The 22,381-nt window shown below is 46.7% G+C and overlaps 1 protein-coding gene across 2 annotated transcripts in view; it reads left to right on the top strand.

Annotated features, from left to right (window-relative positions):
• Positions 1 to 1,163: 1,163 nt before the first annotated feature.
• The window catches only part of SNAP25 (synaptosome associated protein 25), a 60,284-nt gene continuing 39,066 nt past the window's right edge, over positions 1,164 to 22,381 (top strand). Inside the window, exon 1 of one of the 2 annotated variants that reach the window (XM_066546005.1) lies at positions 1,164 to 1,319. The gene's annotated coding sequence lies outside the window, so the exon portion shown is untranslated. The remainder of the gene's footprint in view (positions 1,320 to 22,381) is intronic. The other variant, XM_066546004.1, reaches the window with a different exon arrangement.

Here is a 22,381-nt window from a genome sequence, read left to right as displayed (position 1 = left end):
CTCCCCCACGCCCATACAACCATAACACAGGATGAACGCGCTCCAAAATACAGCTGCAAAGCCTTCCCTCTCTTCAGGTCTTCCTCGCCTTGGCAAGAGTGGGGGCAAGAAGAGAGGATGAGGATGGAATCATCCTGATGTGGAACTGATGTTTTGACTCTGCTATGCGCAGACTGTTCAGAAAAGCCTGCACGCACAAGTGTCAGAGTTAACCCAGCCAGGGCTCGCTCACTGCTCGTGGGAGAAGCTCAGACAGGGAACAGGGAGGCATCATCTCCTGGTCTGGATGGCTCCATAAATGAAAGCCAAGGCTTGTGGGGTGAAAGGGAAAGGATGGCTGAGGTTACGAAAGAGAGCATCGCGCTTCAACTGCAATCCCCAATGTTCATTAAGATCCCCATTAAGAGATAATTTTTACAAACATACACAGTTTTGTATGAAATGAAAGGATTTCCTCCCCATTAGAAATCACGCTGGAGACAGCTCCATTTGCTCCAAATTAGGTATGCTCAGAATGAATATTTTAATTAATTAATGATAAATAAGCCAGGCACTTTCCTCGAACTGAGTTACCGTTTCCTTCCTCAGCAGCAGTGGGATGTGCTCACTGTGCTGTGTGTATGTTCATGTACTTGTCCAGGCTTTGTTTTTGATTTCTCTCTCTCATTTTTGAACGTGTCCCTCAAATGATCAGTTACAACACATGTCCTTAACCATGGATTTCCTCGTGTTTGGCTGCTCCGACGTGGGAGAGGGGAGGGAGGAGGGGGAGAATAAACAGATTAACACACCCAGACCCCTGGCAGGATGTTCTGAGAAATAAAAAGAGGGGAGAGAAGGAAGAATTCACACATAAAAATAGAAGCCCACGTAGATTGGCCATATATGGAGTACCGGGGACTTCAGAGGGATACCCTCTTCGGACCACCCCTTTGGCAGAGGAAATCGCTGCTGCGGGAGGGCCCCTGCCCCCCTGCCCGGGCGGTTGGCCCGCAGCCGCCCCCAGCCCCCTGCCCCGACCCCGGCCCCGGGGAGGCGGCGGCGGGGCGGCTGCGGGAGGCGGCGGGGCCGGCTGCGGGAGCGGTGCGGCGGCGATGACTCAAACCCGCCCGGCCCGCTCTGCCCCCTCCCGCTCCCCCCGCCGGGGAGGGCTATTAAAAGCTGCTGACGTAGGAGCGGACGGCCATCTTTGATGAGGGCACGGCTCCCGATCCATTGAAGAAGGAGACCCGCGGAGGTCAGCAGCCTCCTGTCCTTGCCTCCCATCCAGCTGCGGCACCGACTCACCGACCCCGCCGCGCCGCGCTCCGCCAGCCCAGGTAAAGGTGGAACACACCGCGGGCACCGGCTCAACGCGGGGAGGGGGCCGTGTTGACGGTAATGAAATGGAGAAATAGGATATATTTAAAGTGAGACCCGTTTGGCTTTTTGTCTCCAGCCTCTGGGCTGCTGCGGGCGCAGAGAAAGGTAGGGAGAAGGGGGTGATTTCGCCGCCAGCCTCATGGCCGGCTGGAGCCAGGGACGCAGCCGGGCTTTGCCTCTCGGCCGTGCGGGCGGCAGGAGGCTGGCGGAGAAGACAATGTCGGAAGAGAAGGGGAACCAGCGCCATTCCCAGCTCCGAGCGGGGAGAAGCGTGTGCGGGCGCTGCGCGCTGCTGGGCCGGCCCGGGCTGTGCCGCCCCGGGCACTGCAGCGCCCGCAGCGCGCCGGGCTGCGGCGGAGCATCAGCACCGCGGACAGCGCGGGGCCCGAGCGGCACCGCGAGGGGACGTGCGCCCGCCTGTGTCCGTGTGTCTGTCCGTGTCTCCGTGTATGTGCTCAGCACCGCGGACAGCGCCGGGCCCGAGCGAGACGGGGAGGGGACGTGTGTCTGTGTCTGTCTGTGCGTCCGTGTGTGTGCTCAGCACCGCGGACAGCGCAGGGCCCGCGCCGGGACCGGGGAGTGCGAGCTGTCTGTGCCTGTGTCTGTGTGTCTGTGCCTGTGTCTGTGTGTCTGTGTCTGTGCATGTTCAGCACCGCGGCAGCGGAGGCGGCCGTGCTGCAGAGCCCTGCGGCTCCGCGCCCCCCGCCCCGGGGCTGCCCCCCCGGACACGGGACTGGGAAGCGATTCCCGACTGGCGAGCGGCGGTGCTCCCTCATTCCAGGACAGGACTGCGGGCAAGCGCAGTTGTGGCTCTGTAGCTCAGAGTGACAAGAGGGAGAAATAAAATTTAAAAAACAAAAAGCAAACAAACAACAACAACAGCAAAAAGCAAATAACATCAGTTCCTGCAATTAATCGGCGCTCGGCACTTCGGCCCCTCTCCGTGGAGCGGTGTTTGTGCAGGGAAGGCGGGGGTTACATAACGCCCAGCCCGCGGGGTCCCCCCGGGCCAGGCCCTGCCCGCAGGGAGCCCCGGCAGCCCCCCGGGGTTCCCGCGGCCGCGCTCCGTGCCCGCGGGCGCCGCTGCGCCGTGACACGGGGACACGGGCCCGCGCCGCCCCCCCTGCCGTCCCCGCGCTGCGGAGCGGTGCGGAGCCGCCGCCTTATGTAACGCGGGCTGCCCCGTCACGGCTGCTGGCCCCGGCTCCCCCGGCGCCGCCGGCGTTGCCTCCACCCGTCCTTTCCGCTCCCCGGCACCCCAGCCGCCCGAACGCCTCGGTGCGGTCCCAAGTTGGTAACTTCCCTGGGTTTTTTCCTGCGGGGTGAATAAACAAGGGGTGAAAGGGGGATTGGGCTGCGTGTCCAGACACTGCGCTGCGTAGCTGCGTCAAACCGGAGCCGCGGGATCTGCCAGATTTACGTGCTTGGCCTGAATAATTGCTGCTGGTTTCGTCCCCAGCTGAAGAACGGGGGGTGGGTGGGAAATGGGGGGTTGGCCTGCGGCGCTGCCCGGGGATGGCAGAGCAGCCCCTGAACCCAGACCCCTTTGCTTCCAGCCCCGGCCGCAGCATCTGCAAGGACATGCCCATCCCACACCCCCTCCTCGACCTAGCTCTGGGCATGGATCAGCTCCCCCCCACTGATCAGCACGAGGATGGTGTGGGGCAGCCACCCCTGCGGGCGGCAAGGGGAGGGATGGAGCCATCTGGGGATGAGTGCTGCGGTGGGAATGGCTGCGGAAGGGACTCTCTCCTGAGCCCCAGCCACCTGCACATCCCACAAAGAAGCCAGTCTAGGAAGAAGCAGCAGTGGTTTTCCATTGCTGCTGCATCGCACAGAACGGGTCAGCCAGGAGGTGACTGCTGAAGAGTTTGGTTCCTAGGATGGGTGCCAAAAGGATAACAGAGGTGACCAAACCAAAGATGCAGGCAGGCCTGATTGACAAAAGCAAAAGCTTGAGGCTGCCTCTAAAGTAAAGAGGAGTTGCAGAAACTCAGCACGTTACAGTACCAAATGCAGCTAGACAGCAGCCCCCAAGTAAATGCAGCTTAACTTTCTTTCCACAGCTAACTAGAAAATGAGAGTGGCATTTCCAAGAGCTCTCGGGACCAGGCTGTGTGTCCATTGAACTCATGGGGGCAGTGAAAGAAAGAACGGCAGAATCCAGCCAGCATGAACCCTCAAAATACATCTAATGAGATGCAGCTCCACTTCCCAGATTTATTGCACTGGAGGTGGGAGATGCTTTTCAGGTCAAGGGAAAGCTTTTCATTTTTCTCCCTATGCTTTAGGTATGGCAACAAATGGCAAGATGAAAGTGCTGAGGCAAATAAAGCACGGTCTCTGCCTGGTGCTTGCACCGCTTTAACTGCGCGAGGTAACGAAACAAAACACTTTTCCTGTCAGTGGGAACAACTTCAGCGATTTGTACGTCTGTGCGTCACAGGGCTACAGCTGCTGCGTTTGTAGCAACCCTCAGGGAAAAATAGAAAGTATATGGCATGGTGTAGGGCTCAGTTTGCTAATGATTCCTTCTCTCAGGAATGAGGAACAGAAACTGTTTTCCCTTTACCTTGGCTTGTTGTCACACAGTTACTCTTTCTCTTGCATTTTTTTCCCCCAAATCTCTGTCATAACGTTTTATAACATAAGGAGGGTACTTTCATCTGTACATATTTATATGCACACACAAACTCATTTCAGAGATTTCCAGGGTTCTAGGCTGGGTAAAACCACAACAGATGCAGGCTGACTTTGCAGCATTCACTGGGCAGAGTGCATTTTTCTGTCTGTGGAGTTTCACGCCCTGCTACCAATGCAGCTACCTTTGGGCTGGACCAGTGCCAGGCAATCTGCAACAACAGACTTGTTCAAGCATTTCAGAGCTTTAGAGTCTAAGGCAGACAAGAATAATGTGTTACTGGAGAGCTGCTGCAGGATGCACTTCTCAGGCAAATCGTGATTACCTCTAGGAAGCTGGGCCTTGGAGCAGGCATAGGGCTCATCTATCTACTGGGAATGCTGGATATAGCTTGTCAAGGCTGTAAGTTGTCATGGAATAGTTTATTTTTTTTAGCTTTTTATTTCTGAACCTCCAACGGTCTGTTTTTCATTAGTTACAATACACTCTGGCTTTCTTGCCTACAGACCTTGCAGATTCAGCTTGCTGCATTGTATTGCAAAGAGCACTTTCTCCAAAACACACAAGTTATTTTCCTAGTTCTTGTCTGTCACCCCTTTGTTACTCCCTCCACAAATGCTTGGACACACACAAACTCCCACCAGCAAAATCTGCCTCTTATCTGATCATGATTTTCAATATGCTGTCCCACATCCCACTACATTTTCTAGGACTTTCCACCAAGCACAAAGGCAAGTCAACTGCACAGGTTCAAAATTGTTCTTTCTTTCTTTGTGATGTCCCCAAGGCTGACATTGCAAGACCCAAAAGTGGATCTGAGTGGCCTTGAGGAAATGTTTGAACCACTTGCCTTGCTATTTTAGGAGGAAATTTAGCTTTGCTCTTGCATCTTTCATCTTGTTCACTTGCTATTTGCTCATCACCTCATGCTCACCTACAATCCTCTTTTAATTCCTGCTAAAGATCACCAGGATGAAAGAAATATATCAGAGGCATTAGGACTCTGATGTGAAGGGTGATGACTGTCACTTTCTGATTTTGATTATTCCAGCAGGTCTAATCCAAAGTCAGTTGGAATCAAAGAAAATACTTCCCTACATCATTTTGTGGGACTTGTAAAAGAATATTTAGCAGTTTAGGTTTTTCAAAGGGAAACAAATTCTGTGTACATATTCCCTCTGAAATATACTAGCACTAGTGATTCTAAAGAGAATGGAATTGTAACCTTTTCCTTTTTTTTCTTATTTTCTTTTTTTTTTTTTTAATAATAAGAGACTATCTCTTACTGGAGAAAGCTGAATTTTACTACAGGCACAAGGAGGAGAAGAGGGAAACACTAAGTCATTAATCATGGCTGCTCCTGGCCTTTTAGAGCTGAATGTTAGTGCTGACCCATCTGTGCTCTGTCAGGCTATTTAGGAGATTTTTTATTTTTTCTTTAGAGCTAACAGTGCTCTGTTTCACTTTTTGAATGGGACGTAACTTATTGTTTGGCTCCATTGTCAATTGGTGTGAAGCGGCATAAGCGAGGGCTGTGCTACGCTACAGGCCAATAATCTTTCAAGCTGGGACTCCTTGTTTGTGTTTTAAAACAGAAATGGGTCTATTTGCTGAAGGAGCAGCTCTTCTAAAGAAAGAGCTCATTTCAGATGCTGCCCTCCCAAAGCCCATTCCTGTTTTTTCCCAACCTGGTCTCACTGCCGCAGACCCTGATGGCCAGGCTGCCTCAGAAGGGCTGCCAGGGAGCAGAGATGAACAGCAGAGCAGAGGAGGAATCCTGCCTGTTACGCCTCTGTTTCAGGCTGGGTTCTGCTGCACTCTGCTGGTACATAACGCCAGCAGAACTTGAATGTGGTGTAAAACCCAGGACACAGCTGAGTTTTTCCTGAAGGCACAGTTGTGTGTAGAAAAAGTCAGAAATTCCTAGCTGTAGCCATTAATTGTTCTTTCAAGCTGGGGAGTAGGGTGAATTTTTCCTGCATTCCACTAAGTGAACAGGAAAATTAGGCTTCTTCCCTCAAGTTTTTAAAAGGCAATATTCTTAATGGCTGAGACGTTGTATTCATAGAGTTGCAATATGAAAGGACAGAGGCAAGGCCAAGTCTCCCTGTACAAGTGTCTAAAACTGAACAAGAGGAACTGTTCTTATATGTTTTCACTATAATTATAGTTTTCCTTGTGCTTTTGATATGACCAAGTTTTTGTGCCAGCATTTACTGGTAGAATCCATGAGCAAAATGAGAGTTATCATGGACTATGGCAGTGCTCACGACTAAAATTTGTATCCTAGACATTACAAAAGGATGTCTCATGTAGGTGATTTGTGAAATAAATGCAAGATTTGCTATTTCTTCCTCAAAACCTACAAATTATCAGGGAGTTGCACATACAAGGCACTGCAGAGTCCTTGGTAGGGCACGTTTGTAATTCTGCATTGATCTTTTCCATCTCCCATATTTTCTCAGTAGCATTCCCTTGCTAAAAATCCCAGTAAATCTCCAAATACTTTCACTGTCACTTGTCTGTCAAAGAGACTAGAAGTTTAGATTGAAAACTAAAGCTCTGATCATTTCCCAGCTCAGTGTTCATCATGCTGCATTTATTTGTTATACTTACCCTCCACCCAAAGGAGAGGAATTCTGTTCCTGAATTGCAACACAGTCATAGAAGTAGTAATTGTATTTTTCCTTTTGTATAAAGCAGTTATTTGGAAGATGTGCCAACCGCTCCTTTGGTTCCTTTTCCCACTCCTGGAAATTATAGCTCCCAGTGGAACTGTGCAGATGCCAGTTCCTTGATCTGTCTTACAGAGGTAAATATATTTCCTCCAGCTACTCTAAAAAACTTCACGAAACAAAAGTACACTTCTTCAAAAGAGCTCATCTGTCAAAATAGTGTTACCATTCACTGATTCCTTTTTTAAACAGGAACAGAAGTCTCCCATGCATATTTAAGCATTTTTTAAAAGAAAAGGTACTAAAATTAGCTTCACTATGCTTTAGATGGAAATTGGAGTTTTCTTTCTCCTCCCTGCGCTAGTATTTCTTGTGCAGCCTGGTCCCATTCACATCCTTCGGCTCCTCAGCATTCACCTCGCAGGGATTCAGCCAAGCTGGCATTTCTGCAGGCATCAGGGAGCTGCTGCTTGGTGCAGCCCAGCACTGCTGCCTGCAGCCTGGGCACAGCCTGGGCACTCCCTGGGCACACACCTGTGTGGGCTCAGGGCTGCCTGTGCCCCTGGCAGCCAGTGCCATGGTGAGGGAGAAATTCCTGTTCCCTGTTTGTTGGGTACACACAGCTCACAGGGATGGCTCGCTCCTGCAGAAAGCAGCAGGAGGTGATTAATTGGACTGGAGATGTTCAGTAACATCTGAATTTCAGCTAGGGGGGGTTGGGGATTTAAACACCAGGACTGCACGTGGGATATCTGGATTCAGGTGCAGGTATCACACATTAAATAAATGTAACCTTTGCCAAGTGCCTAAATTGCCTCCATCCATAAAAGAAAAAGCTGAGATTAAAACAACTTCCAGTTTACATCCCTTAGCTTCAGATACAGGACAAGTATCCCTTATCATTGAAAAGATATTTTTATTAATATTAGGGTATAGCAGTTTCCACTGCCTGAGGGTGGTGACCTAAACTCAAAATGCAACATTCTCCCAACAAAGGTGGTTGTCATTTACCTAGAATTTGACAGGGTGTTACCCATGATTGTTCCCTTCTGGTTAGTAAAGGGCTTGGCTGGAAGATGCCATATAAATCCAGATTATTGCTATTGCATTCACAATAGCAGGAGAAGAAGGCGCTCTCAGAGCAGAAGGTGGATGAAACATTGATGCATTTGCTCGTGCATTACACAAGACCAGGACTCTGCCAGAGCCCTGTGTTCCTCCAGAGCTGCACTGAGCTGCACGGGAGAGCGAGACTGAGCCCCCCCCTCAGCAGCACCGATTCCAAACCAGCAACACGACAGCTGAACATACAGCCCAGCTATGTTCTGTGAATAATTGAGTATTTCAGCCAAACATTTGCTTTTCCAGAGAGCGTTCACCTAAGTGACACTCAAGGATGTGAAAAGCCCTCAAGAAACAAACCAAGGTATGCAAACCCAATTAAACTGGAATTCACTGCAGCTTCCAACAAGCAGTTCTCCCCAGGGAAGCACTTGTTTTATTTGCTCAGCTGTATGGAGACAGGTACTGGTTGCAGAGCTTACTGAAGGATTTCCTGCCGCTTTTCTGCCATTAAAATCCTGTTCTTGGGATACGGAATTTGCAATTCCTGAAAATGTAGGTCTTTTATTGTACCAAGGCCGAGGCAAGAGGCAGAAAGGCCAAGAGCAGCAGAGGGGTTTGAGATGGCGCTGGATGAGTGCAGGAAGGGATTGTGTGGTGCGGCTGGTGGTGGTCACAAGCGACTGGACTTGATAAGGAGCGAGTCTCCTCAGGTCTGATGTTCCTAAGACGTTTCCTCATTTTACAGAAGAAAAGAGAGGAGGGGAAAAAAGGCCTGGATGGTTCTTTGCTGTCGGTTTAGTTCATTTTAGAGATGAGCACGTCAAGAGACAGTGGAAAAACCCCTTGAGGCGCCAGGAATGCACTAAGTATAATTGAAAATGCTCTAGACTGCCTTTGTAATGCAACAGCAGGGCCATCTGCAGGCTTTAGATTTTCAATATTAGCAAGGCATTTTTAAAACATTGTGTTGTCTTGTTCCCTTTTTCTTAATTAACTGTTTTAAATAGTATAAAATAGGCTGCTCCTGAAGCAACTTGCAGGCTCTGAGGATCATTTTCTAAGCCTGGTAAACAAGAACAGGCGTGTACCTCTAACAGGCTGACAAATAAGAATGCAAGAGAGCTGCCAACGTCACACAAAAGGTCCCCAATTTCCAGATTAATGCCCAGGGCACTTAAGGTTACAGTATTAAGCAGGCTGATAGAGGGTAGCATGTGACAGAAGAGCTGAGCAGCAGGTCTCATCCTCTGGAGGCCTCAATAGCTGTGCTGCCTTTTTATTTTTCTTGGAGTTTGGGGTCTCCTCCCAGTTCTACCTCAACTTCTGCAGCCTCAGCTCTCTGCTCTCATCATGTTCCCCAAATGGCCTGAGGGAAACCACCCTCTCAAGAGAAGGAGATGCAGAGAAAGACCCTTTTCAGCCCCATTCAGGACAGGGGCTTGGAATGGATGCACAAGGCTTTACAGGCAATGGGCTACCCAGATCACAGAGGGCTTACAGGGAAAGAGCAGGAAGACAGGAACACAGTGCAGGTGGAGATGAAGAGCTCACTCTCTCTCAGCTACAAGGACCCCAGTGCTTCCCTCTCCTTTGACTGGGTCACTGAGTAAGAGGCCAGAAGAAGTTACTCATCAGTGAATGGAACCCCTTATAAAACAGAATATCCCACAGGCTGCAGGGCTTCTCTGTCTTAACTGCTTCTCCAGCAGTACAATATTCCAGCTTTGCTTTCAGAAATTGCCCACAGTGAAGAATGTGACAATATATGGTTTTTAATTGAACAGTGAAAGCCAATAAATTCTTTATTGTGGATGCAAGCACTTATCTGCAAAGTCATTAAACTGCTATTTAGATTGATGAACAGCTCTGCTGCTGCTATACTGTGATTTTCCAATGGTTACCCCTATTCCTTTATGGAGTAACATAAAGGAACTTGCTTTCCTCTTTAGAGTTCAAATTCTTAAGAGCTCCATTCTTTCCCAGTAATGATCCTGTATTTCTGTCCTTTCCTTGCCTGCAGAAAGCCTTTACTTGCACCTAGAACTTTACTCACAAAAGTTTTAAAAGAATCCCCAGCCTGGCAGGTGAAGAGATAAAACCCTGATCCAAAGGCCAGGACAGACTCCATGATGCTGGAAATTAGATGTTCAAGCACAGAATGTGAGACTCCAACACCGTTTAAAGATTTCCATTTCTTTACCTTCCTTGTGTATTCTGCTTTTGCGGTGACATTTCCAAGAAATTGGTGTACGCTCAGCTGTTCTCCAGACAGAGTTCTTCCATTCATGCCTGCAGTCAGAATCTATTTCTCAAAACAAGCACCTTCCTGCAACAGGAAAGTCAGAGACCTTTCAAAATTTAACCAGGCTCTCCAGTGTTGTCAAACACAGTAGGCCAGTTCCTGGACTTAGAAGAGTTGCTTTTTCTTAACCAAAAAATGATCCACTATGGATGAAGAATAGGACAAGAGGACAAAAAACAGAATGAATAACTAGGGGAATGAAAAAATGAAAAATACCCCAATAAAAAATACCCCAATAAAGCACAAACACAAATACCAAAAAAAAAAAAAAAAAAAAAAAAAAAAAAAGAAAAAAAAAGAGAAAGGCCAGCAGACTCAAATAAGAGAAAGGAAGAGAAAGGAGAAAGTACAAGATGGGCTTTTTGTTTAATTCTCTTTCTTGCTGTTCTTTCCCTATGAGCACACCATTAACAATTACCTAGACTTAAAAAGTAAATGTCAATCCTCAAGTTTTTGATAGAGTCATTTTAAAGGTGTCCTGAAGTGTTAGGTCATAAAACAGTCTCACTCCCCTTAGCAGCCCCAATCTTGTGTTCCATCTTTGCATTTCACAATGCAGAGCAGGTGCCGAGGTGCATCCTAATCTCAGTTTTATAGGCACATACAGACAGCAGGATGGCAGGATTTGTGAGCAGTGTCCCCTGCAGTTGGTGTCTCAGAGACAAACAGCAGAGCAGAAGGATAACAACTGCTACCCACTCACTGCGGTGCTGGAGATGTGCACTTGCTCTGCAGCACTTATATTGAAAAGAAAAGCAAAGCAGTGGTTGTGATATCACAAGGCAGAGCCCAGACACTTTTCCTTTTGCTAGAAATTCTAAAAAAGGCCCTCTTTTCAAGTGTGTTAGAAATAGAAGCCTGTTTCAGAAGTGACATGAAGTTATCAGTGCAAATTAATAGCACCAGATAGGGGTTTAAGTTGCTGCCTCCCAGCTGAAGACATGTGAGGGAATGGAAGTGGTAGACTATAAGGAGGGGATCATCAGAAGGGAGGAGATCCCACTGCCAGCTGGGATTTGTGAATGTCCTGCCTATGCTTGTAAGCAGGTGCTCAGATGAGTGGTTTTATGGGCCAGAGTGAGGGGGAGAAGGGAGCAAAGTCACAGCCATTCTGGAGATCCTGTCTCCTGGTGAGGATTGTACTGCTTTGCTCGGGACAAGCTGTCCAGCAGGACAAGCTGCCATGGAGTAGGGTGGGGCCTGGTCTCCTGAGCTGGCACACAGACAGGGAGCTCACAGAGCAATCACAGAAATGCGGCTGTGCACTGAGATTGTGTGGCAAGGTTTTGGGGGGGATACGAGGGGCAAATTCTGTGAGAAAGTGCCAGAAACTTCCCCTGGGTTCAGTGGAGCCAGTGCCAGCTGGCTCCAAGATGGACTCGCTGGATTTTGGGCTTGTTTTGCTATGAGAGAAATTGCTGCATCACCTCCCTGTCCTTATCTTGACCCGCAAGGCTTTTGTTGTATCCCTGTCCTGTTGAGTTGTGGCTTTGGTGAGCACTTGGCATAATCAGGGCTGACCCATCACAGGCTGTTGAGCTGGGACAGCACTAACTGCCAGAGCAACAGGGAGTTTTGTCAGGAATACTCCAGGTTTAAGGGTGTTGTTACTGAAAGAATGGCAGTTCTTACACTAAGAGAGTGGCTCTTTAACATAGGCACTTCTCAAAACATTTCAGTGGAAGAGGAAGATCTGTTTGGCCATAATTAGGCCCTTTTTAACTCTCTGGACACAGTAACAAAGGAGCCTGTTCAGAAAGCAAACGTCTGGAGTTCACACACTTCAATAACACCCAGCTGCATTATGCAGAGGACAAGCTGTGGAGCTGCTCCTCCTTTCCATGGAAGTGCAGTGTGCAACTGGAGCACACAGTGCACAGCAGAGGCTCAGCAAGCCTTGAACACCCTTCTTTACACCCCCAAGGAAACAGGGCTCCAGCTGTGCTCCTTTACACTGCACTGAAACCAAGAGCAGCAGCCCTCCCTGAATCTCAGAGCTAGCAGTGACTGAATTCTGCCTGAGACACTGCAGAAAGTTACACACACACAAACACACCACGATTTGTTCAAGGCAGGGATGTGTTGTATTCCATCAAACCCTGAATCAGTTGAGCATAAGAGCTATTTTGTTATGAGTCACCACCTGTCTCCAGCAGAACGTGGTCAGGTTCTCTGTCCAGCACTGCAGAGCAGAACTGACTCGCCTCTGCTGGATCTGTTCTTTCAGTCCAGCACAGAGGCAGGGCTGAGGAAAGGGGCTCATCAGCACCTCAGCAATCACGTGGCTGAGGTACGCTCAAGGGATGACGCACCTGAAGAAATCAGAGAGCAATTTGCAGCAAACTAATTATATAGTGAAATCCCCATCATTTTCTGTGCTCTGGGAATGCTCACCACGAATTTTGATTTCCTTGGCTTCCTCTTCATCTGAAATGATTTGATGAGTCTTTTTTCAGAAAAAAAATCCTCTGGATTTTCAGACAGCTCACTGCACACACTCGAGGCTCGACCTGTACTGCATTCTTTCCGTGTTGTCCCAAGGGCTTCCTGCTCCCTTACTGAGTGTGCAAGGGCTGCAGATGTGGGAAGGTGTGGGAACGGTGAAAAGCTTGTGCTTCAAATCCAGAATTTGCTCTCTCTGAATGTTCCTAATTAAGTGTTTCAAAAAATGCTATTTTGGCAAGCATTTTTCCTGTAACTTTATCCACAAGATTTTTGACAGAAATCTTAAGAGAGACGTGTGAAATAACTTTGTTTTGAGGCTATTAAAATGCAGAATTGCAGCTGGATGTATGCTGATCCCATTTCCCCAGCTGAGCTATCACATTCACCTCTGCAGAAATAGCAACTGTCACAGCAACAGTCACAAGAGATGCAGCCCTCAGAGAATCACACCAAGCAAAGAAAAATATCTAGGACAGTGATTTAGCTTGTCTGGATTAAAATGTTCCTCCTAGATGCTCTAGTGTTGTTGAAAGTCGTCCTAAAGGAAGATGACAGGCTGTTCAGGCCTGCCACGAGTAACACAGAGGAACAAATAGTTATTGCAGGAAGGCTAATACAGTATTATACATGGAAAACTCTAAGCAACTTCCTGGGAATGCTGGAACAAGAACATTCAACCTGAATTGCAGAAAATCCCTTTCTGTGCTACCATATGTTGGAGTATGGGGAAAAGACATGAAACTGGCTTTGAACCAGTGAGGTATAAAAAGGTTTTGTTCTGGATGACAGCCTCATTTTCTCAAACTCATGGTCACTCTGTGGGAGATGGGACACAGCAAACAAGGTGCAGGGGATCAAAAAAAGTGTCCATCTCAGGACAGGAGTGGATTATTTTGAGTTGAGATAGAGACATGTGATTATTTAAAAATTTTTAACAGAACTGCCAAGACCTGTCTCTCTTGGAAGACGAATGCATGTGGACTTGTGAGGGTCAGCAGCAATCTGGCATTTTTTGGGCAAATGATGCACACTGCAGGACTGCCAGATCCAGATGGACTAAAGAGAAATGTCCAGACGTAACTGCAGATGTCATAGGAAATTAAAGCGCTCACTTGTGCTTGTGATTCAAGAAGTTCCATTTCTAGGTCAGATGACAGCTTAGTTGGCCATTACTACAAACATCTCTGACTTTTCTTGAAGTTTTCTGCCTAGAACCCGTAAAAAAGCAAAGGACAAGTGCCATTTTCATGGGAAGCACATTGTAAAGCCATGTGAAGAATTAACCTTATGAAGGTTAATAATGAACTAAGGAAGCCAGTTGGTTGCTAAAGGATGAGGCTCTTTAGTACTCAATAAAAAAAGATACATTGACAAAAAGAGCTGCAAATATTTGTTGTCACTGTGAAAGCCAATATTGTCAGTTTTGCATATGTAAAAATGTAAATATTTGTTCTGGTAAAAACAAATACTATTGTTTGTGATTAATTAGGTTTTTCACTAAACTACCAGTAAAGCTTATTAATCTACTGTGTTGTAGTGTCCTGTTGAATGATGTCCTGGTCTAGTTGTGAAATATGGGTCACTGAGAAATTAATTGTTTGTTTAATAAATCAGGCCAGCAAAGAATATGGAAATACTGTTTAATCAATGCTGTTGAAATGAATTTGTTTCAGAATTCAAGCACCTCACTCTGGATAAATACCTCCATTACTGCTTAAACTAATTAGTATTTCTCACATGAGGACATTTCAATTATATGGTAAAATATGAAAGCTCCAAATGCAAAATATAGGGGGAAATTTAGTATTTTAGATTAGAAATGTTTTGCATTTTGTACCTATTCCAACTCCTGAGAGAACAGTCCTTCCCTCCAGAAGTAACATAACCTATTGCCTGTGATTTAGTGGCTGGCTGGATAAGTGTGTGTGCAGAATGTGTGACAAGGTAGTCAGATCCCCAGGCACTGAAAACAGAACTTTGATTTGCTGGAGGAAAGAAAAGGAATCATTTCTGTCCAAGCTTTGAAAAAGATGACAGTAATTTTTAGAAATAAATACGTACTTCTTTTTTTTTTTTCATTTTCTGCAAAGCTTCCATTTACGTAAGAAATGAAGAGTTTTAATCTTCTTAGTAAGCATTTTGATAGCTATTTGATTAGTTTATAAAATCAGCATATTGCACATTTCCAATGAAATGGGAAACTTTTTACTGTTTCTTTGCTTACTTGTGTCAGTCTCTCTGTCTGGCATGAGCCTCGTTCAGCTCCTGCCAAAGAGTCTCTGCTGATGAATGACATTTGTTCTATTGTTTAGTCCCAAACCCCCTAACACACTTACACTGATTATAGACTTCAGAGCCAAGAAATACTGACATACAATTGGAACTGGGGAGAGAAGGGGACAAAGTTTTTTTGTTTGTGCTTTGAAGATGCTAAAAAAGCCTTCCCAGCCTCATAACTTTGGTGACAGAACTGTAATGGAAATGGGAAATGTTTATGTCTCATTTTTGGATGAGATGAAGCAGATGGAGACCAGTTTGGGCTTCTCATGGCCCAGCCATTTCTGGAGATGTTGCATCAGATGTCTGGGATAATATGGAAGCTGTGGCTGGCAGCCTGTGATGCAGGTTCCTGTCTCTTCTGGAAATAGCATTGAACAAAATGCATGGCCTTGAAACTTATATTGTTTGGAATAGCAGGTGCTGTGCCATGGGTCAGAAAGAAGGATCTCTTTCAAATCAACAAATGGCTGGAGAAATAATATTTTAAAACTGATGTCCTACTGAATTCTGTATTTTTACCACAGCATACACTTGTGATGGATCCCTTGTGGTCCCCTCTGGCACCTTCTCAAGTCTCAAGCTCTACAAAATCATCCTCCAGAACAGCTGGAAAAGCTGAACACAATTCTCCTTTCCCTGGCTTTGCCCACACTCCATGCCTCTTCTGTTGGTGGGCCCTGGAGTATCTTAAAGGAAAACAAACTGATAGGAGCTGCCGCTCCTTAGTGGCCTTGGATGGGGCCACCAAGGGCCTGAGGCTACCTGTGATCCTGGGAAGATGGCCAAGGCACCTCTGGGAGGTGGCTTTGGGGACACATGGAAGGCTCACATTCTGTGACTGCCTTCTGTCTAACTTGATTTGGTCACGTTTAGGGGCTGCCCTGACCCTGGGGGTGGATGACCTCTGAGGGGCAGAGGGCAGGTGTCCACTCTCATTCCTGGCTCTCTGTGAGCAGTTGCTGAACCTGTGGTGCCCTGCCCACAGATCTTCAGTGTGGGACTCCCCATGCTCCTCAGCGGTTATGGCCCCCATGTCCAGAGGAGCAGGCAAATCCCAGTGCTGGGAAGGCAGGGGAAGGGAGAGCACCTAACAACTCATCATTTCTCTGCTTAAATGGGGATAAGCACCACACACTGGGTTTGGGTTTTTGAGTTTTTTGGGGCAGGGGCCCCTAAGGGCTCTGTTGACAATTTCAGGAGCCAGACTGTCCTGACAGGCACATTGCTGCTCTGCTAACCACGGGCAGGAATTAATCAGCAGTGGAAGGAAGGAAGGAAGGAAGGAAGGAGCCTTCTCAGCAGCCCAAACATGGCACTTGCCTTACCTAGTCAGGCTTCACTGCCTCCATGACATTAATTTGCTCCTGACCTAACGCTCCCAGCGCTGCAGTTCAACGTGTTTATTAATTCTAGGAATGAGCTTGCAGATGGATTTTATTGTTGCACTGAGACACAACAAGGTGAAGATATGTGGGTTCTATTCCATTTTCCATATCTGTGCCATAAAATGTTGCATTTGTGCAGCCTGTATTATTTGTGAGCTTGTATTAGTGCTCAGCTTAAGGCCTATTGAAATGTCCTGGAAATAAAATAGCCTCATTAAGCTTTGGGGTAGATTTTAAAATTCTTGTTCATTTTTCAAGTCAGAGGAGGTTGAAGCAGCAAGGCTTGCCAAAGAACTAGGGTCCCCGTGTCATGAAAAGTTTCACTAACGTGGCTCAGACACATAAAACTACTGGGAGAAATTTCCCAGTGGATGATCACCCCTGGCATTCATCAACTTCTAACAGGATTCATGGGTTGGTCTATTGTTTTCCAACTCACATTCCTCAGAAGAAGATGGCACAGGTTATTATGGAAACAGGTGCCTGGACAGAGAAGACTCATTTTGGCATGTAGAAGAGGAAGTGCCATGTTTCAGCAGCAGAGAAATTTCTTCTACTTGATATTGACCAGCAGGGGAAAGCTCTGCTTTTAAAGAACAATTCTTAAATATGAATAAATATTGATTTTTCATTACAAATAAATATCTGCAATCAGACAAGTTAGTCAATATGAGCTACTTTGAAATTAGCCTTATAAGTTAAACTTTGCTTGCCCTGGGTTCATAAGGAAGATTCCATTGCTTCAGTAGAAGAGAGATTAATGCCCCTGAGAAAATCTGCGCAGGAGTTTTCTTCCTCACCTTTGCCTGACAGGAAGAAGGATTTTTATAGTTCATTAAAGAGAGTGACCTGTTCCAGGCTCTTAAGGCAAGTCCTCAGAAAAGACAGATTTTAAATCCTTCCCTCAATGAACTCAGCACTAGTTTAGCTCACCCAGCCCAAGGCACTTCACTGCTTTTCAGCGGTGGAGAAAAAGAGGCATTCAGAGCCCTCGCTCACAAGCTGGTGGTTTTCTTCCTTAAATATAGAATTAATCTAAAATAAATTTCCCATTAATTTTCCAGTTTCAGCTACAGCTACAGTTATTTCCATATGCCAGGACAAAGTTTTAAATCAGGATCTGTATTTTGGGGTTCCTGAAATTCAGATGGGAGCTAAATTTGCTTCCCAGACTGCTGGCAGCTGTCTGCTGGGCACTGATGATGGTTCATGTTCATCCAGGGCCTGTCTGAAGTTTCAGACAGTGATTACCCTTAATGTCTAATGAAACCCGAGGAATTAATTAGTCTTTTTTGTGACTCTGCTATCCTGGATTACTTAACCTGGACTCAAGGCAGCCTCATGGGTTGGAATGGGGAACGCAGGGCAAAGGGACGGAAATAGATAATCTGTCAGCTTGTCGTGGTGCATCCCTTCACCTGGGTTTGCACAAACGCAGAGCAGAGCACGGAGCCTCGCCAAAAACTGCATTTCTCCCTCGTCCTGAAGCTGCCCCCTGCTGCACACGCTGCAGCAGCCGCAAATCCCGCGGCAGCCTGGCAGGGAGCTCCAGCAGGGCTCGCCGCAGACACTGCAGTGCCCTCTGCTCTGCAGGAGCCGGGGCGCTGCAAGGAGGCAACACCCCGGGAAAGGAGGATTTATGGGGGATTGGGGGAAAGGCATCCCACTGCTGCTGGAGCACAGGAACCCAGTGAGGATGGGCAGAAAACATCAGGGCTCACAGCATCCCTCTGAGGAGGGGAGCGCTCCTTTCTCTCTGGCAGCCATCCAGGCCCAAAGTGTAATAAACCCACAAAATGGATTATTTTTCTTTAAAAATAGACCTTGTTCCCCCACGGGCTCCTTAAATAAATCTCTTGGCCCTGTTCTCCCTAGCTGAAGGTCAGCTGGAAGCGCAGCCCTTTCCGCCCAGCACTGGTGTTTCAGCAGGAGGCAGCGAGCCCCGGGGCTGTGGCCGCAGATGGGCTGCCTGACTTTGCCCCACGCACTCTGCATCTGGGCTAAGCCTGGGAAGCTGTTGGACAGCAGTTGGGCCGTCAGCCACTGGGCCCCGAGCTTACAGGAGCTCAAGTACAGTCACAGAGCTTTCTTTAGCCATTAGCTGATGGAAGTGACATAAATATTCCCCCTTTCCCTCAACAATGGGTGGGGGATTTTTGCTTGAACAAGGGGTTTTAGTCTACCAGATGGGTCCAGGCTGTATGTCCTTGAGATCTGCTCCTTAGATGAATTTTCAAAGCTTACAAGAGTAACTTCATTTAAATCTGTGGCCTCCAATCTACCCTTGGGTGAAGTGTGAAGACAGCAGCTGCACTCCAAGATCTCTTACACCACACAGATTTTCTGCTGTATGTGCCACTGGGGCTTCAGGAAGGAAGGCATCATCTCCCTGTCTTTATTCACTTATTGAAAAATATTTTCAGCATGGTGAAAGCAGTTCAGTCTGAAATATCTGAAATGGGCAATGTTGCTTACAGAAAACCATTTCTGTTTTAGACACAGAATTGTTCCCACATTATTGTTAGGTCAAGAATGAAGAACCATGGGTTTTTCAGGAATTTAAATTACATAAAATACACAAGTAAACAATGATTGCTTTAGATTTAAATTGGATTACATTCAAATGAAGTGCATGCCCTATCCTGCTGTCTTTACTTACAGGAGTAGTATTTATAAATATATAGTATAGCACGCCAATATTCTTGATTGGAACTTATTTTACTTACAAATGACTTCATTAGCAAGTATTGTTCTTGTCTTCAAAATGTTTCCATTTCTAAAAACCCTCATACATTTGCAGGAGGGGTAGAAGTGATGGGAAAGCTTTCCAAAACTAAAACCAGCTGAAAAAATCAAGGGAATTTGGCTGATACTGAAAGACCAGAGCTCTTCTACCCAAACCTGAAAAGACAGCTCTCTACTGGTGGGTCTCAGAGGAGAGACACGTTTACTGAACAGCTGCAGCAAAGCCCTTGGGTGCAGCATGCACGTGAGACACCTCCCCTTGAACGCTGGCTGCTTGGCCACTTAGGAATGTAGAAACACCTTGTGGGCTAGAGCATTTTCTGGTGCCTGAACTCACAAGCTCCGCAGCATCCCAGCCCTAACTCCCAATGGGACATCTGCACCTCGGGCTGTGCCCTGTGTCCTTGCCACACTCCTGTCCTTGTCACAGCTCTGCGAGCCGTGCGTGCATGGTGCCTCTCTCCCAGCCCGGGTGAGCTGTCCCTCGATGCTCTGGGGGCAGCACTGCTGAAGGGCCTCGGGCCAAGCTGGGCTCTCCTACAGAGGGCTGGAAAAGCAGCGGCACCCAGAAACTCTGGATTGATGCTCACGTGAATGAATGCAGATGCACCTAAATAAATGAGAGTCTTATGAAGGTGGGGAGGTTGGAAGGCAAATCCTGTTTTTCTGATGCAAACCAAGCACTGTTTAAACGTTTAGAAGAATTAGATTGGCTGTCACTATTCATCCACTGCAAGGAATAATTTATTCCTTCATTTTGGCACGGCTTTTTATAAAGCCTCTGGTCTTAAAGACCCAAAGTCACCTCATGTAGGTCCCAGCAAAGGCAGGAAAAGGTTTAGGGATTTAAATCCAAATAGAATTGGAGCTTTCATTGCCAGGCAGTGAGGCAAAATCCTTCTGCCCTCAGCTGTGTGCACACACTCTGCTTGAAATCTGGAGCTGTAGGATATTGACAGCAGAAGTGTGGCAATATCCAGGCACAGTTCTGGGAAAATCCTCTATGTGCTGAATTCTGTGACTTGTTTGTGACCAGACTGTGGTTGCTGTCAAATGTCAGCTATTATTTTTTTTTTTGCTGAGTTTATTCTTGCTGTTTCTGTTGTTAGTATGTGAATTGCTCTTGTCCCAGCTCATTGCTGTGGTTCATCATCCAGCAGCTGAGTGAGGGGGCTGGTTTTGTGCTAGAGCCAAAAAAACTCTCAGCCATGTTATGTGTGGACCTTCACATTTGATCCTCCATCTCTGCAGCTCCAGGTGTGCATTATGTCTTAGAGGGATATAAGGCAGCCTGGACTTCTGCTCTGTTTCAGGGTATTTTGTATTCTGTTTTCCTCCCGTCTACAGCACTGAATGCACCCTCTTGCCACCAGCAGTAGTTGTACCTTCGTAGCTCAGGAATCTGGGCACTGAATATTAGGGATTTCAGCAGGAGCCCCCATGTACCTCTATGGTGCAAACAGCTGCTTCCCAGGAGCCAGACTGCTGCGGCCAAGAAACAGTTAATTGTTGTTTATTTTATTTACATGATCAAATTTAATCTCTTGTTGTACTGTTCAGCAGAGCTCTATAAATCTCATGTGACCCCACAGGACTTACCCAGCTCCTGAATTTCCCAAACCTTTCCCCTGCAGATTGTATCTCAGCCTGTTTCAACATATCCATCCCCCTTAGTGAGAACAAGAACTCCAGCAGGGAAAAGGGAGGCATTTTAATGTTTTAATGAAAACATTAAAAATGTTTTCAATTCCATTCTTTCAGTGCCAGCATCTGTGGGTTGATGACGGTTAATGGTGCAAGTATAGGACCAGGGAAGGGACAACATTCCCTTAAGGAACCAGAAAACTATCTACTCCCAAACAAAAATTGAAAGGAAAAGGTTAGCAGCCAAACCAGACCATCTTGCATGCCCTTGCAGGCCTTAATTCCTTCACAAACATGTGCAAACTCAATAAAAAGAACTAGCTAAATAAAAATCCCCACGCAGAGAGAAAGATTTTGATCCTCTGTTAAAACAGTTTGAGCGGAAAGGATTTTGCAGCCTCTCTGTTAATCTGCTGATCACGTGGTTGAAAGCGATGCCCTTGAGGCACTATCAAGCCTGTTGTTGAATTGATTGGTCAATAAAAAAAGAAAGGAGAAAGAAAAAAAAAGAGTAGAAGTTGTGCTCTTGTATTAGTACAGCTAAATCCTCGCCTGCAAGTCTGGGTAATCTTCCATGAGGAGTGCGCTGGGGTTTTTCTCATCATCCTGTGAAAGCTGAAATCGACTTCTGAAAAAAGAGAGGTTTCTAATCAGCCTCCTTCGAATTTGTATTGCTGATTCCTGGAAAATGACTAGCAGCCAGGAATTAGTTGTAGGTGTGAATCAGAAAGCAGCAGTGGCCTTTGGAAACAGGTGAATAAGTTTTGCATACTTGTGGGCTGCTATTATGCATTCCTGCGGCTAATACAGCTTGTTACTTATTCCAGAAATGTCAATGCTTTCAATATCTGACTTGTACAACTCTAAGTGCATTGTAAGCATCCACTGTATCCACCTTACCGGGTTGTTCCCAATTTATAGGTTTTGATACAAGTATCCACCAGTAGAGAATGGTGGATATGACCCAAGGACTTTCCCATTTAATCTTCTAGTTGTGCCCAGTGAAGGAAGCAGCCAGATCTTCTCCCTTCTCTGAACAGCATTCGCAGCACTGCAGAATTTTGGGAATGGGTCTGAACTGGTCAAGGATCCAGCTTCCCTTCAGGGAGATGAGCTGTTTAATAGCAGCAGGATTTTTTGTTATCGTGACTCTGTAAAAGAGCCTTGAAATAATAAAATTTAAACTTGTAAAAGGTTTAGTGGTTTAAAATTGGGTTCCCAGCCCTTTTTGTTACATAAACTGCCTTTAAAAAAAGATACTCTGCTGTGTCCTTAAATTGTGCCTGCTGCATTTTATGTACTCACACGTCTATCTGTGTGTCACCTGTGTACAAACAGAGAAGGAGGGGAGTTACAAACTAAAAAGGGACCTTTCTTTGTATAACATGGCTGTAGCTATTTCTTTTTTTCTTGAAAGGAAGTAAGCTTTTCAAAGTTCATGAACTCCTTCAGCTTTAAATCCTGCATCCATATTTTAAGTCCCTTGCAGAGACCACAACACAAAGTAGAGGAGAGAGGAGCTGGGGGTAGGAAGTGGCAGAAAGTGAGCCCTGAGCCAAGACCATGGCAAAGCATGAGATATCCTTGGGGGATATTCAGGGCACCCTCAGAAAGGTCAGCCTTTTTCTTTTTGTTTTGCTTGTTCATTTTTAAAGCTCCTTTGCCCCAGAGAAAACCCACTGGCCATAGTGGGGAGGTGAAGGAGACTCATTTGGAGAGCAGCTCCTCAAGGTGATGGGCTTTGACTCAGGCCTGCAACCTCTTGTGCCTTTGCTATTTTCTGATGGTGCTGCATCTTGACGTGGCAGTGCCCTCACCACAGATGGCTGCATGCACA

The sequence above is a fragment of the Molothrus aeneus genome, chromosome 3, assembly GCF_037042795.1.
Source record: "Molothrus aeneus isolate 106 chromosome 3, BPBGC_Maene_1.0, whole genome shotgun sequence".
Lineage (NCBI taxonomy): Eukaryota > Metazoa > Chordata > Aves > Passeriformes > Icteridae > Molothrus > Molothrus aeneus.
The sequence above is the reverse complement of the archived record's forward strand: the minus strand, read 5'-3'. Positions and strand labels throughout refer to the sequence as shown.